Genomic DNA, 12,631 nt, shown 5'->3' with positions numbered 1-12,631 from the left:
ATTCTCATTCTAGAACTCCATAATAGGGGAAATTAGCTGAATAATTGTTGTCATTAATGATGTGTTGGAATTGATAAAATAATTAAAAAGCAAAACAGTTGTGAGACTGTGGAAATGAACATTTGCTGTACTTACCATAACACCAAAATGTTCTTGTGTGAGTATCTGTATTGTGCCAAAAATAATAATTTAAAGATGTTTGAAAAAAGGCCTGTTAACTTGGTAAAAAGAAAAATTTGTACATACTGTGCCTTGCAAAGTATTCAGACAAGCTTTCAGTCATGATTCTTTGAAGTAGCAATTAATATTTCTTATATACCAAACCTATCCCACACATTTACAGCATGAAATTAAAAAAGGAGATAAATAGATCATTTAAAAGAAAATTATCACACCACAAAGAAAAATAAAAAGCTAAAATGTTTGGATTTGCTTAATACGAAGTGCAGTCAACATATTTCAGTTTTTTCTGATTAGATTTTGCTGACATTTGCTGTAACTTATAGTATATGACCTGAGCATTCGGGATTTGAATAAATATATTTTAAAAATGTGTATGCATCATTTTGTAATATCACAAAATTTGAAAGCATGGAATGGGTTGGAATACTGTATTTTTAATTACTGTCAGAAGACAAAGAAAGGCCATCAATGTAGTGGTGGTGACTTGGTAGATGTAAATTTTTATCTTGATTTTATTAGTGGCATTAATTAGTGTAGGGCACTGTATGGGAAACACATGTAAAAGAAAAAGAAAAAGGAGGACAGATAAACAATATTTAAAATAAATATTGTTTTTTTTCTTGGTGTTGTCCCCAAAAGATGGAAAATATGATAGTAGGGATATTGTGTTGTATTGTGTAGCAAAATATAGTGTAGTACATGCTTGTATAATACATAACAGGGTGAGTATTAATAGAGAAAACATATTTTGTTAAGTGTTTACAATTTATCATCTTGTCGTGTCATCCCTTGTCTTGAAAGATACCCTGAATATCAGAAGTGCGTTCATATAACTAAATACAGTATATGCAGTAACCGTTTACATATCCTGCATGAGTCTTTGTATAGTACGTTGATGTGATAAATACATGAGGCAAAGATAATGCTACTATAATGGGCAAGGTGAAAAGTTCATGAGTTTATCTAGAATGGAATACTATACAGAATTCAAATCACTGTTAATCTTAAATTGTGAAAAAATAGATGAAAAATACTGGACTCACAAGTATTTAAATGATACAGTGTGCTGCATTTTTAATGTTGTCCTTTTTCCTGTACAATTTAAGGTAATTCTTAAATGAATAGTTATCTTATGAATCAGCTAAGTATCTTCAGCACATATTCTGTCCTGTATTTAATGTTAATATGCCTTTAATGAGAGGACCATTCTCTAGTGAGAATTTTTAGATACAAGTTAACTTGTTATAGAAAATTATAAGAGAATTTCTCATGCATTTGTTATGTCTGCATATAATTTCCCCCCTTTTTTCCACAAACTGTAATAACATATATTGAGGGCATTAAAATGCAAAGTAAGAGTATAGAAACCAATAACAACTGCAGTGTGTTTTTAATTACTTTCAGAAGACACAGAAAGGCCATCAATGTCTTGGTGGTGACTTGGCAGATTCAAATTTGGCAGATACAAATTTGTATCTTGATTTCATTACTGCCATTTCGTACCACTAATGAGCGGAATTCAATTTTATGAGCCTAGCCCGTTTCTGATATCCCCTAATTATAAAACAGATCAGTTAACTGCAGAATTGCTTTTCTTAAGATCAAATCCAGGTTAAAACAGGAGATGTCACAGTGAAGGTAGAATACTATGCATTCATGGAGTTTCAGTAACATGGTTTACAATCCAATGTTTGCAAGTATAATCTGTAAGAACAGAAGAAAAACAAATACAAAACAATACAAATAAAATGTATGTTTGGTCAGGTCTGTATAGTGTCTTTTCTTAAATGCAACTGGTATTTCTCTAGGCAGTTCTAATAATGTAAACAGACAGACCTACAATACCAGAATTTTTTTAACTAAAATTTCATAATGGTTTACTGAGCAATATATCAATACACATAACAGCGGACATTCATTGTCTTTATTGAATCAGTGAAACCAACTACACAGTGTTGTTTAATTCACATGAAATGGCTTTTTTAAAATTAGTTGATGACTCTAGAGTAGGAGTCTCCAACTGTAGTCCTGAAGAGCCCTGGTCTAGCAGAGTTTATAGGCAGCTTTTAAATCATTAATATCTAAAAGGCCTGGAACAGTTTTAACCAGCAGGTGGTGTGTTCAATTATACAACTTAAAGATGATTTGGAACACAAAACAAAATAACCTTTGGCCCTCAATCATCAGTTCCCCCTTAATTAAAATGGTTTTTGCTCAGGTGACTTTGGATGACCTATTTGAAAATGCAGGTCTCCAGGATGAGGGTTGCAGAACCGATACCTAGAGTAACCACCTTGATCAATCTTATTGTCCAAAAACGGTAATCAATCCTTCGCTTGTGGCATTAAGTGTTATCTTACTACTATAACATGTTATCTTACCTTATACAGTATGTGTTTTGCAAGATAGAAGTAATACAGTTAATATTCTAATGGGGCTTCAGTGTGGAGTACATTCTTGCTTCTGAAACAAGGTCATGATTTCAAATGCTGCATACACAACGTTGTAATATCATTGAATAAAAAATAAAACTACCCACTAAATCTCCTACTGTAAAATGGGAACACTCCAGGCCATAACAACGTAAGAAGGGTTACATATGAAAGGAGTTCATTCAGTCCACCTATTTTGTTTAGTTCAACCAAGAGCCAACAGACACTTTCCTGGAGTTAAGGGAACGTCATGCACTGAATATTTGTAGTCTTGACAATGAGACAATGAGGGAACCTGATTTACTGTAATTATGCAAAATCTTCAAAGGCATTGATAAAAGTCACACAACTGACTCCTTCAGAATAAGCACCAATAAGCACAAACATCAGGACACAAGTGGAAACAAGTGTGCTACAAGTGTGGCAGTGAATTGTGAGAATAGTAGGCACTTTTATCATGCAGAGGATTATGGAAGTATGGAAAAAGCTACCCAACCATGCTATCAAAGCCGATATCATAGCTTGTCTCAAGAAACAGTCAGTTAGCTTCTTCTACAAAACAGGATGGATCAAATGGCCTTCACTCATTTGTAGCTGTTCCTATTGTTCTGCCAAACAAAGGGCATCAGCCGAGAGTTTGTGTGTTGAAAGTTGTCTTTATTTCATATGCATATGGGAGTCTTGCTCTTGTACACAAGACTCAAAAGACTCTCTGGTTGCATTGTGGCTATATATGGTCATTCTAGAAAGCTGACCAGTACATATATTTTCTTACTGCTGGCTTGCATGACAAGCAGCCCATCTCCTGAATAGACCATTTGTTCCAGGAGAGGTCACTTGGTCATTTCCCTGAGAACTATGGCAGCTATGCATAAAGACCCCATGTGGCTATGTTATCTTTTGAGACCAGACATCCTGAGATGGATTTAATAAAATATAAGTAAAAAGATACATAGTTAACAAGATAAAAAACATATATTTTTTTAAAACTTTTAGGTGATTCCCTCAGTCCCCCCTTTAGAAAATATTGCAATTAGCCAATTGTTTTCTAAATGTATCCTGTGATTTCTGATGAATTCTTTATGGGTGAATTGCATGATTCTTTATGGTGTCCTAAACAAGTGGTCAGGACTGAAGTAGTAGCTTTAGTGCAGAGGGATTTAATACAAGTTAGTATGACAATAGTTAGTAGAAGCAGTACCAATCCTACTAGTACGTATTGCATCAGCGTGCCCGCCCTTGACCTGAATACAGGCTTCAGCCAGCTCGCTATCCTCCAGTCATGGGGGTTGTATTTATGATACTTTTGTCCTTCATCATAGATATGCTGTGCTAGGTCTGTAATGTGCTCGGAATTATCCGGAATGTAAGTACTGTACAACATTCTGTTCCGATTGCGGCACATGTTCCTCCTTGAGCTGCTAACAAATAGTCCAGAGCCAGCCTATTCTGCATGGCTACCGTTCTTAAGGCTACCATTTCATCTTTTACTGCCTTAAGTCCGTCTGAAGTCTTGTTAGCTAATGTTTCCAATGAGGCTGCCATGGTAATGACTTCCCTTGTTAATTTGCCAGTACCATACCAAGGGAATGCTATAGCAAAGAAGTGTTCTGTCTTGGTAATAGCCCTAGGATATATTCTAGAGTGATATGGAGAGAATGGGCTACGTATCCAATAACTCTGACACTGTTTTTCCCCAATATCCCAAAGTCATAACAGACTCCAAAAACATACCGCAAGTCCATATAAATAGTTATAATTTGATCTTTAGCATATTTACAAGCTATGAGCGCCTTGCGCTCAGCCTACTTGTCTAACACCAGATTATTCATAGCTTGTACAGCAGGTAGTCTGCACAGCCCTTAAACACAGCCAACGCCCCTTTGCCACAACACTGAGGGGTCCTGAATAACCCCCTGGGCCATGCCTACCTCCATGCTCCTGCGCCAGCGCAGCAGCCCAGAACCCATTTCTTATACTTACATACAGACATAAAAACAGTTGATCTGTCTGAGGGAATCCATCCAATGGCCATTTCCTGCAAAAGAGCTTGTTTCAAATCATTAAAAGTGGTTTCTGCTGCTGGGATCAAGGCAATTTTGTCTCACCATGCAAAGGAGGAGAATCCATAAATCTTTATAGATTTTATATTAATGTTATATTTTTCATTTTCTTTTCTTTTTCATACCATGTTATGATTATTGACTTCTATTAAGTCAACTGACTTCTATTCTGTCCATAAAGACATCCATTCAGTTTATGAACTTAAAGGTTCTAACATAACTGTCATGATCTGCATATTGGTTAATTGCACCATGTGTGTGCTTTAATCTGTTCTTAGTTTTTCCACTGTGAATTCTGTGAGGTTTGACTAAAGCTACTTAATGCTCTTATGCACCTCTTGGGGCTGGTGTATAGAGCCCTATCTTAAACCTTGAGGCAGATTAAGATGAACATGTTTTTGAATAAAATATTAGTCTTAACAAGGAATCCTGTTAAAATGCTTTAACCAATTTCTGTTGCTGTGTGGTGTTAGGTTTTTAGATATATAATTCAATGCTACCTGAGTAAATTTATTGTTTTTGCGTGCAGAGTTTTGGCTGTCAGTTTTTTTTATATTTCACATGTAATATAAAAATTTGAGTAAAGGATTCTAGTTAAATGATTTTATGCTGCAGAACAAGGTAAGGAAGCTTGAAGTTTCAGAAGTGAGGTAATTTTATAGAAGAAAATCAGCAGTACCTCTATTACTCAGTGAGTAGACACTGCCTTTGTTTTTTAGTGTGTTGTTTTCCAAGTCTTTGCAATCCGGTAAGTATATGATAGAACTTTAAGGATTGTTATATATTTTTGTGAAAGCTTTGGTTTTAAACTAAATAAAAAGTAGAGTGATACTGAAGCTGTTGAGCTTCTGTGTGCTATGAGCCTTAAGAGCACCATAATATGTAATTGATTTTCAGAAACACGTAAAACAAGTTGATACTCTTCACTGTGATTTTCACAGTTAACAGCCAATATAAAAGCCCTTCACCCTGCCACACGGTCAGTTTATGGATACCAGGGATCAAAATAAAACAAATTTATTTTGATACTTAGAACTTAGTGGCATGTGCTGAAACATATTTGGCTAGCTTATAATGCTTTTCCTGCTTTTCCACATCCCCATCACCAGATACTGGAATCATTATATAAAAATGTTTTTTTTTAAATCTAACCTTTTACTTGTTTTATGACTGTTATCCACAAAATAGATTTCCCTGCATGAGAATAGAATGCAGGCATTGTAATGAAATTCGGTCTTGTAGGTAAAATGAGATTCTTTTCTAGCTGCAATTTTAATATCTTTCTAGTTATTGCGTTCTGTTAGAAAAAAACAGTGTAGTATCAATGATTGTAATGCCCCTAACCTAAAGTATACTGGGCTTAAAGCATTCTTAATTGCCAAGGTTACTTGAATCATAAAACTTTAATAGATGAAATACGGAGCTGATAAGACAGATGCTGTCTTGTTAGTGATAATGGTAACATCAAATAAAACAAGTTATTCCATTATTTTGCATATACTTTCTGCTTGAAATTCTTTGACATGCATGAAAAAATAAACATTTCAGTAGGTTTGGTTCAATAGGTTCAATAATGAAACAGTTTTGAAAGCTATGTTAAACATTTGATATGACATACGGTACATAAGGAAATGTCAACTATTGCCATGATAAACATTAGTGTTTCGATCACATCACAATCACATCAGTGAAAAATAAATTAACAATAAAAAAGAAAATACAAAGTGTAATCAGATACTTCTCTTTGAATTTGATTCCACTCAAAGTGCTTTACAGTCACGTGCTTTACAATCATGAATCACAGCCAAAATGTGAATATACAGTATGGGATTATATGGCAATGGTCATGGCACTATATCATGAATGCACAAACTGTCTTTAATATCAGTTCCTGTGCTCCAATAATCTAAATACCATATCCAGAATGTTTTGTAATGCCTGTGCTGCATGCTACTGGAAATCATGCTGAATAACTACTTTTTATGACAGCTGTCATAGCCATGCCATGCACATTCATTAACAATGAAATGTATCAGTTTCAAGGCTCAGAATATGAAAATGATGATGAGGCAGAATTGACCTTGAGATGAGATTCTGCATTTTTTACTCCATGTTTGTAAGAATCGCATCCTACAGGATGTTGTTATTGCTGCTAACTAATCCGAAGGAATCTGCTCAGGCAGGTATGAAAGACAAGAGCAGAGGGAGAAGTACAGCAACCCCTTGGCATAGAGGTGCTGCATGGTAGAAGAATAAGAAAGGGACAGATATACACCAGTAGGAAAAAATCTAATGGAAAAAATTATCTACAATATCAGAATGCATATTTATTTGTGCAGTTTTACAATTACTACAACCTTCCAATACAACCCTATAAGACCAGGACTGCTGTAAAATTCTGGAATCTTTTTTTTATTTAAGGGGGGAAAGCTATTCCGTCTGCTGTGGTTCACAACACAAAAATATGCAATAGTATGAAAAAGATCAATGAGGAGAGTCATGATATTAAATGACTAGTTTAACAGAATGATAATGATATACACCCAACGACCATATCACCCTGCAACTCTCAACTGAAAAGCCACTGAAGCTAAACAGGTGTGAGCCTGGTCAGTACCTGGATCGGAGACCTCCTGGGAAAAACTAAGATTGCTGCTGGAAGAGATGTTAGTGGGGCCAGGAGGGGGCGCTCTCCCTGCAGTCCATGTGGGTCCTAATGGCCTGGTATAGTGATGGGGACACTATGCTGTAAAAAGGCGCCGTCCTTCAGGTGAGACATAAAACTGAGGTCCTGACTCTCTGTGGTCATTAAAAATCCCAGGGCGTTTCTCAAAAAGAGTAGAGGTGTTACCCCAGTGTCCTGGCCAAATTTCCCATTGGCCTTCATCAATCATGGCCTCCTAGTAATCCCCATCTATGAATTGCCTTCATCACTCAGTTCTCCTCCCCACTAATAGCTGGCGTGCGGTGAGAGTACTGGCAGATCATCCAGGTGGATGCTGCACATTGGTGGTGGTGGAAGGGGGTCCCCATTACCTGTAAAGCACTTTGAGTGGAGTGTCCAGAAAATCACCTTTTAAATGCAAGGAATTCTTCTTATTATTAAATGAAATACACAGAAATTAATCTCTACAGGGAAAAGAGATAGTAAAACAATAATATGTTGTAGCATGTAAAGGAACAAGTAAAGGTTTATTCCATGCTGAAAAGAGAAGAAAAGAAACAACATTTCCCCTGTGGAGCCTGTAACATGCTTCCATTCATACTCATTATTGGGTATTCTGTACCCAAGATTCTGTGTAATTGCTCTGATGTGTTATGCAGCATGCACTGTCGAATCATGTTTTTTTTAATTAAGTCACAGACCAACTTCAGAGTACTTGAGCCATACAAACCAAGCTACAATAGCATCAAACTTGTCTAATGAAAAGAGGCAATCTCCTAGAATGGGAGATTTAAAAATATACAGGTGACCCTGTCGAGTGATGAGACCCTAATGGTTTCACTATACACTGTAGGCAATCTACAAAGGAGGAGCAGGACAAAAGTAGATCTTTATGTTCAACATATACTGTATTTGAAGATATGGACTCCAGTTGTGTCTTACTTTCTTAGATGCAGAAAAGCTGGACCTGTTCCTGACACAGAAATATGTATCAGTTGAGTAGCAGCAGGACATACAACAGGCACTGAACATTAATGACAATAAAAGTAAAGGGCAGCCAAAAACAGATGCTCTGCTAAACAAAACAGCAGGAGCTATCAGTGGGAAACATACAGTATCCCAGGTGATACTGTATCAACAATTGCAATATTCTAGTTTCCTTCTACTGTCCAAGGTGTAATTTATCCAGAGCTTTGTTTATAAAATTGTTTCAGAAATAGAGTGAAATAAAGATTAAGTTAAAAAAATAATGATTTAAGAGACTTGTTCCTTTAGTAATACAAATGATTCGGATTTCTTTATGTTTCACTAAAAATACTGTGTAACGTTACAAAAAAGTTACAAAAAAAGGTATATTTCTGTGTGTCCAAGTATACAGTAGTTCATTTCAAATGTTTATTGCTATTGCAGACAGGCTTCATGATTGTTGCCTTTTAAATTCCTTGGCTGTGTATTTTCATTATGTTCTTGTCTTATAACCACCAGGGTAACAATTTAAACATTGATTTCCTCATGTTTAGAGACCTAAGATTACACTGTATTAAATAGAGAAAAATGCACCAGGGAAAATAAGTTTTAATATTTCCTAATGCTTTGAGTACTGATACAGTATATGCATATATTATGGCACCCTCCATCACCTGTATTGTTCAATATTTAATTTAGTGTTATGAATATTTTAATAATTTAAAGCACTGATTCAAAATGGTATGTCTAAAGGAGTCTTTTTTAATATATTTGTTCACCTAGATTTTTCTAAGACATATGAACTGAACCTTAGTTAAAATGGAATTAAAATTAAAACTCTTCTCTAGACTTTGAGACTGACAACCCATTCCCTTCTGTCAATATACTGCATTTCTACTTGCACTTGGTTTGGCATTTGTGTTTGGTTAGAGGAATCAGTTTTTGGTTTCCAAGGTAACTGTTTCTAGTCTTAAGACACTGTCATTATATTAGTATCTGAACTTCTGCTTCATTTCCTGCTTGACATTCTGGGATTCTTTGCATGTAGATTTTCTTGGCACCATAGAAGAAGTAACTGCTGGAGAATTTTAACATCTGTTCATCTAAGATTATTCTTAGAATGTGATCTAACGACCAATTAATTAGTCCAACATTTTATTTAACCCTCAGATGCAATCTAGAATACAGGTCTCCACATTTTTTAAATTTTGTAACTAAAACTGTACCTGGTATTATAAATAAGGCCTTGTTGGTGCATTGTATGATTTTAAAATATCCATTCATTTAAATTCAAAATTTTTAGTATATATCCTAACATTGTTTGTCTTTTTAATTGCTATGCCACACTGTCTAGAAGATGTAAATAATGTTTCAACACACATAAATCGTGTTGATCAGTAGCTCATTTTGACTTAGTGTTTCCCATTTAGTTTTATATTTCGTTTCTGCCACATTGGAAAACCTAAATTGTGTGTGACGGAGAATTCTGTTCACAGAAATTAAACAGTCAAAATGTGATGTGTTGCCTGTTGTGGTACATTGATGAGTGCACGCCTACTGTTGTGAGAGTGCTATTGCTCTGCTGCATTTGTTGATAAAGTTCAGCTCACATTCCTGCACACCCGGGGTGAGACACGTCTGTGCTTCATCCCATGTGAATCATGTGAAGCCAACTGACCTCAGTAGAGATCTCTAAAATCTCTGTTTAGAGATGTTACCTTGAGGCCAATGGTGGCTATGAAAGAGTTACAGAGTTCTGTAGTTAAGATGGGAAAAAAATGTCCATGGATCAGCAATATCCCATGGTCTTCACAGAAGAGGCTTGAACTGAAATTACAAATCCTGTATGAAGGCTGCAAAAATACTTGGATGATAGTGCAAACATATAACCAAAACAAAATGCAATTTTGTATTCTAAATGCAAAAAGTATTTGATCCAAACCTTACATGTTTGCATCCTGTATTTACATGGTGCATCATTTACTTCTCATTAGCAGTGACTGGGGAACTTGTTAAGACCAATTGGAATATAGCCTAAGCAAAGTACCAGCACATCTTACAGAAAAACCTGCAGCAGATCCACAGTAAATTTGGGACCAAAATTCACCTCTCAGCAGGACCAAAGCATGCACAAAAGCAAAAGTTATATTGGACAGGTATAATTATAAAAGTTATAATTTTACAGGTCTTATCAACAGTGCAGTTTTTTTCTCTTTTTCTCTTTGCTGACATTAACTGTAACTTACAGTATCTTTCCCTCAGAACTCTTCAGTTTAGTCTGTCAGTTTTTGAATATCATATTAAGTTTTTTTCTAAAATTGCATTTACAGTATTATAATAATTTTGCAACATGAAACACCAAAGGGAATGGTCTGAAAATGTTTTCAAGGAACAGCTTCAGACAGGAGTCGAGGTTTAGAAAGATTTTCTTCTCCAGCATATTTAAACCCTTTCAATGAGCATTTCATTTCCTTTGTTGACCTAATTATCTAAAGCACACAACAGTCTTCTTACCCATGTGGATATTATGTGAAAAAAAGAGTGAATCTGAGATCTGAAGTGTTTCATGATAATCAATTTTTCTTCTTTATAGATGCATGTTTTCCTGTAATACTGGCACAACATTATTGCTCCATTCACCTTTTAATTAAATTCGATCAAAATGAAAAGTGAAAAGTCATTTCAGCAGTCATTTTAATTAAAAGAACAGAATCACATTAACATTAGCTCTGATGTCTGTAAGCTTTTAAAGCATATAAACCATGTGATAGTAATTTAAAAATCATAGCAGCATCACAACTACAGTATTTTGAGCAAACAGCATTGTACTTCTGTTCTATGTCATGCTCTTGGAATTGTCTATTCCAAACTCTCCTAGACAGTGTGGCAGTATCTTTCCCTGCTACACCATAGAATGATTAGTTATTCCAAGGGGTGAGACCATATTCCAGGTATACAATGCCTGTAGGTGATTTATGCACCAGCACATATTATAGTTACATAGTCCTAAAACACACAGAACAAACACCACAGCATTAAAAATCCATAAACCATTTCCCTTAGAGCTTCTGGCCTGTTTATGTAGATAAGCTGTTGAGCCTCAGGGTGTCACTATCACACAGTTAGGTCTCCTGAAACCTAAGGCTGCTGCAATATGTTACATATCATTTTCATTTGATTCAGTCACAATCTTTCCTTTGGAAACGGCTAAACCTTATTCAGTGCTTTCAGAACTTTTGGCTGTTTTTTATAGTCTCCGTACTGTCAGTCCTGACACCAGCCTGAACAACATATTGTATTTTGTTAAGAGTTTTAATATGTTAGAATGCTTATAAATCAGAGGATGCTATTCAGCCCATTTAGCTGTTTTTTTTTAGTAGCTTATAAATGAACCTCCTACTATCTGCATTCTTACAGTGTATAAAATACCATAAAACACAATATCTTGTCTGCAGTAGCAGTAGAGTTTAAAAAGGTGTATTAACATGCTTGAGATACCTGAGGTACTGCACTGTTTGTCTTCCTGGCAGTATATGGGCCAGCTTAAAGTACTTAAGGATTTATCTTTGCAATGTTCTTTAATAGGTGTATGTGGGACACTTGAGGCATAATTATCTTATATGACCACGTATGTATTTGAAATGATTTATAATAAAACAAATTCAAGGACAATTCAATGTAATCCAAGACCATTGCATTTATTTCAATGTATTACAGTTGTGTTTAATATACTTTTGCATTACCAGAGTTTCAGATTATCCAGACATTTGGAAGCCTTTTGTCTTATTTGTCTTTTATCATATGTAGCCATCAAAGTCTTTGTAGGTCAAGAAAAGACATTCCAGCTCTTCTTAAGCTGGCTTTTGTGTCCTTTGTCTCTGGACCATTGTTTGCCCCACCCTCCTCCAGGTAACAGGTTTGTGGTACATGTACATGAATCATAATGGATCATGAACTCTTCAGGGCTATCTGAGTGAGGTAACTGAGGATTTATTGTTCTGCCATCTTGGGTCTAGTATCCTAGGTTGTGTCGTTCCTGGCCAGTAGGACATGCGTACTTAGTGTCAGATTCCAGTGCCAGGATCCAGGCAGTTGGAATATAGAAAGATGAGAAAGTGTGTTACAGTAACTAGATAGAAGTTGTGGTTTAATGTGAATTAAATTACTTTAATAACAGACATTCATAAGGAGATTTCTGTCCCTGTAGTGTGACGGGAACACATGTTAAGTCTTCTAATCCCTTCTATTCCGTGGCAAGAACTGAACCACAAGGTGTATTACACCTCAGAGAGAAACAGCACATGCCTGTGCCTCACCCCTCA

General features: G+C 35.7%; 1 protein-coding gene across 1 annotated transcript in view; it reads left to right on the top strand.

The window, feature by feature from the left end:
- Nucleotides 1–12,631, top strand: part of rab3c (RAB3C, member RAS oncogene family) — a 46,473-nt gene that overhangs the window by 24,100 nt on the left and 9,742 nt on the right. The window lies entirely within an intron of this gene.

This window comes from Atractosteus spatula, chromosome 3 (assembly GCF_055471065.1).
Source record: "Atractosteus spatula isolate fAtrSpa1 chromosome 3, fAtrSpa1.hap1, whole genome shotgun sequence".
In the NCBI taxonomy this organism is placed as follows: Eukaryota; Metazoa; Chordata; class Actinopteri; order Semionotiformes; family Lepisosteidae; genus Atractosteus; species Atractosteus spatula.
This window is presented reverse-complemented; position numbering and strand designations above follow the sequence as displayed.